Consider the following 5,000-nt stretch of genomic DNA (forward strand, 5'->3'; position numbering starts at 1 on the left):
TGGAGGGGTGACAGGGAAAGGGTTAAGCCAGCTTCAAAATGTTTTTCATAATATCATAGCTACATAAGAACATGTTGCAAACTTCCAAGACGATCACAGAATAAAAAATATTTTGATCCTTCACCAAAAAATTAGCAGAATCCGAGCAGAAAACACTCTAGGTCTCTCTCGCCTAGTTCCTAGATGGTGTGCCTAGGCCTTAATGAAAGGGTGATAGCTCCCAACTTGAGCCTGGTTTCAGAGTAGAAAAACAGCTTAAAGCATATAAAAAAATGGTTTGATAGAAGTACCGGATCAGATCATGTGACTCTGTCGGATGATTGACAGGCCGAGATATGGCTGTTGGGTTGGGGATTCACACCTTGTCATCACAGTCTTCAGGCACAAGATTATGCTTACTCGCTGCCGGCTCCTCTTTGCCTGGCATACGAGCAATTCCAATATTTATGTCCTCACAAGAACGAATAATAAAAATTTATCTAAAATATTTTTATTCTAGCGTGTTCTCTAACCCTTTCTTAGTAAATCTGGCTACTCAAATTAAGCTAAATTCTACTATTTAAATTTTTTAAAAAATCAAAGACCTGTGACAGCTAGAAAAATGTTCGCCTCTGGAGGGGTGACAGGGAAAGGGTTAAGCCAGCTTCAAAATGTTTTTCATAATATCATAGCTACATAAGAACATGTTGCAAACTTCCAAGACGATCACAGAATAAAAAATATTTTGATCCTTCACCAAAAAATTAGCAGAATCCGAGCAGAAAACACTCTAGGTCTCTCTCGCCTAGTTCCTAGATGGTGTGCCTAGGCCTTAATGAAAGGGTGATAGCTCCCAACTTGAGCCTGGTTTCAGAGTAGAAAAACAGCTTAAAGCATATAAAAAAATGGTTTGATAGAAGTACCGGATCAGATCATGTGACTCTGTCGGATGATTGACAGGCCGAGATATGGCTGTTGGGTTGGGGATTCACACCTTGTCATCACAGTCTTCAGGCACAAGATTATGCTTACTCGCTGCCGGCTCCTCTTTGCCTGGCATACGAGCAATTCCAATATTTATGTCCTCACAAGAACGAATAATAAAAATTTATCTAAAATATTTTTATTCTAGCGTGTTCTCTAACCCTTCCTTAGTAAATCTGGCTACTAAAATTAACGTAAATTCTACTATTTGAATTTCTAAAAAATCAAAGACCTGTGACAGCTAGAAAAATGTTCGCCTCTGGAGGGGTGACAGGGAAAGGGTTAAGCCAGCTTCAAAATGTTTTTCATAATATCATAGCTACATAAGAACATGTTGCAAACTTCCAAGACGATCACAGAATAAAAAATATTTTGATCCTTCACCAAAAAATTAGCAGAATCCGAGCAGAAAACACTCTAGGTCTCTCTCGCCTAGTTCCTAGATGGTGTGCCTAGGCCTTAATGAAAGGGTGATAGCTCCCAACTTGAGCCTGGTTTCAGAGTAGAAAAACAGCTTAAAGCATATAAAAAAATGGTTTGATAGAAGTACCGGATCAGATCATGTGACTCTGTCGGATGATTGACAGGCCGAGATATGGCTGTTGGGTTGGGGATTCACACCTTGTCATCACAGTCTTCAGGCACAAGATTATGCTTACTCGCTGCCGGCTCCTCCTTGCCTGGCATACGAGCAATTCCAATATTTATGTCCTCATAAAAACGAATAATGAAAAATTATCAAAAATATTTTTATTCTAGCGTGTTCTCTAAACCTTCCTTAGTAAATCTAGCTACTCAAATTAACGTAAATTCTACTATTTAAATTTTTAAAAAATCAAAGACCTATGACAGCTAGAAAAATGTTCACCTCTGGAGGGGTGACAGGGAAAGGGTTAAGCCAGCTTCAAAATGTTTTTCATAATATCATAGCTACATAAGAACATGTTGCAAACTTCCAAGACGATCACAGAAAAAATATTTTGATCCTTCACCAAAAAATTAGCAGAATCCGAGCAGAAAACACTCTAGGTCTCTCTCGCCTAGTTCCTAGATGGTGTGCCTAGGCCTTAATGAAAGGGTGATAGCTCCCAACTTGAGCCTGGTTTCAGAGTAGAAAAACAGCTTAAAGCATATAAAAAAATGGTTTGATAGAAGTACCGGATCAGATCATGTGACTCTGTCGGATGATTGACAGGCCGAGATATGGCTGTTGGGTTGGGGATTCACACCTTGTCATCACAGTCTTCAGGCACAAGATTATGCTTACTCGCTGCCGGCTCCTCTTTGCCTGGCATACGAGCAATTCCAATATTTATGTCCTCACAAGAACGAATAATAAAAATTTATCTAAAATATTTATTCTAGCGTGTTCTCTAACCCTTTCTTAGTAAATCTGGCTACTCAAATTAAGCTAAATTCTACTATTTAAATTTTTTAAAAAATCAAAGACCTGTGACAGCTAGAAAAATGTTCGCCTCTGGAGGGGTGACAGGGAAAGGGTTAAGCCAGCTTCAAAATGTTTTTCATAATATCATAGCTACATAAGAACATGTTGCAAACTTCCAAGACGATCACAGAATAAAAAATATTTTGATCCTTCACCAAAAAATTAGCAGAATCCGAGCAGAAAACACTCTAGGTCTCTCTCGCCTAGTTCCTAGATGGTGTGCCTAGGCCTTAATGAAAGGGTGATAGCTCCCAACTGAGCTGGTTTCAGAGTAGAAAAACAGCTTAAAGCATATAAAAAAATGGCTTGATAGAGGTACAGGATCAGATCGTGTGACTCTGTCGGGTGAGTGACAGGCCGAGATATGGCTGTTGGTTGGGGATTCACTCATTGTCATCACAGTCATCAGGCACAAGATTATGCTTACTCGCTGAAGGCGACTCTTTGCCTGGCAAACGAGCAATAACAATATTTAGGACCTAACAAAAACGAATAATAAAAATTTATCTAAAATATTTTATTCTAGCGTGTTCTCTAACCCTTTCTTAGTAAATCTGGCTACTCAAATTAAGCTAAATTCTACTATTTAAATTTTTAAAAAAATCAAAGACCTGTGACAGCTAGAAAAATGTTCGCCTCTGGAGGGGTGACAGGGAAAGGGTTAAGCCAGCTTCAAAATGTTTTTCATAATATCATAGCTACATAAGAACATGTTGCAAACTTCCAAGACGATCACAGAATAAAAAATATTTTGATCCTTCACCAAAAAATTAGCAGAATCCGAGCAGAAAACACTCTAGGTCTCTCTCGCCTAGTTCCTAGATGGTGTGCCTAGGCCTTAATGAAAGGGTGATAGCTCCCAACTTGAGCCTGGTTTCAGAGTAGAAAAACAGCTTAAAGCATATAAAAAAATGGTTTGATAGAAGTACCGGATCAGATCATGTGACTCTGTCGGATGATTGACAGGCCGAGATATGGCTGTTGGGTTGGGGATTCACACCTTGTCATCACAGTCTTCAGGCACAAGATTATGCTTACTCGCTGCCGGCTCCTCTTTGCCTGGCATACGAGCAATTCCAATATTTATGTCCTCACAAGAACGAATAATAAAAATTTATCTAAAATATTTTTATTCTAGCGTGTTCTCTAACCCTTTCTTAGTAAATCTGGCTACTCAAATTAAGCTAAATTCTACTATTTAAATTTTTAAAAAAATCAAAGACCTGTGACAGCTAGAAAAATGTTCGCCTCTGGAGGGGTGACAGGGAAAGGGTTAAGCCAGCTTCAAAATGTTTTTCATAATATCATAGCTACATAAGAACATGTTGCAAACTTCCAAGACGATCACAGAATAAAAAATATTTTGATCCTTCACCAAAAAATTAGCAGAATCCGAGCAGAAAACACTCTAGGTCTCTCTCGCCTAGTTCCTAGATGGTGTGCCTAGGCCTTAATGAAAGGGTGATAGCTCCCAACTTGAGCCTGGTTTCAGAGTAGAAAAACAGCTTAAAGCATATAAAAAAATGGTTTGATAGAAGTACCGGATCAGATCATGTGACTCTGTCGGATGATTGACAGGCCGAGATATGGCTGTTGGGTTGGGGATTCACACCTTGTCATCACAGTCTTCAGGCACAAGATTATGCTTACTCGCTGCCGGCTCCTCTTTGCCTGGCATACGAGCAATTCCAATATTTATGTCCTCACAAGAACGAATAATAAAAATTTATCTAAAATATTTTTATTCTAGCGTGTTCTCTAACCCTTTCTTAGTAAATCTGGCTACTCAAATTAAGCTAAATTCTACTATTTAAATTTTTTAAAAAATCAAAGACCTGTGACAGCTAGAAAAATGTTCGCCTCTGGAGGGGTGACAGGGAAAGGGTTAAGCCAGCTTCAAAATGTTTTTCATAATATCATAGCTACATAAGAACATGTTGCAAACTTCCAAGACGATCACAGAATAAAAAATATTTTGATCCTTCACCAAAAAATTAGCAGAATCCGAGCAGAAAACACTCTAGGTCTCTCTCGCCTAGTTCCTAGATGGTGTGCCTAGGCCTTAATGAAAGGGTGATAGCTCCCAACTTGAGCCTGGTTTCAGAGTAGATAAACAGCTTAAAGCATATAAAAAAATTGTAAAGAAAAAGAAAGAACATTTCACCTAACCCAATTGAAATCTTAACCCATTCCCGCCGGGACTGTTTCGTCTTTTATGGCTTCAATGCCAGGGCTCTCGAACGCATAGGCCTAAATCAATTATATCATCGATGGCGTATGATGGCACCCGCGCTATCATATTACATAATCGCCGTCTGTGGCCGGCGCCCGGCGGTGTTGGGTTAATACAATATGAAATATATGATAAAACCTCTCCTAATATGAGCATACTACAAAAGACTAGGGTAATTTTAAAGAAAATGTAAAGATATATGGCAATCTGACTCTTAATTAATGAAAAAAAATTCTACAATGTTAAAATAAACAAATCAATGTCCAAAGCAATAATGTATAAAGGAACTGATTCATCATCATCATAAAATGCTGCTGTTATGCAGCATGCTATCTATAATACATAAACTACACTTCA

At 38.5% G+C, this 5,000-nt stretch overlaps 1 protein-coding gene across 1 annotated transcript in view; it reads right to left on the reverse strand.

Annotated features, from left to right (window-relative positions):
• The window catches only part of Dnaaf5 (Dynein axonemal assembly factor 5), a 29,163-nt gene that overhangs the window by 22,732 nt on the left and 1,431 nt on the right, over nucleotides 1-5,000 (reverse strand). The window lies entirely within an intron of this gene.

The sequence above is a fragment of the Penaeus japonicus genome, unplaced genomic scaffold, assembly GCF_977035675.1.
Source record: "Penaeus japonicus unplaced genomic scaffold, GWHDUDI00000001_assembly GWHDUDI00000003, whole genome shotgun sequence".
In the NCBI taxonomy this organism is placed as follows: domain Eukaryota; kingdom Metazoa; phylum Arthropoda; class Malacostraca; order Decapoda; family Penaeidae; genus Penaeus; species Penaeus japonicus.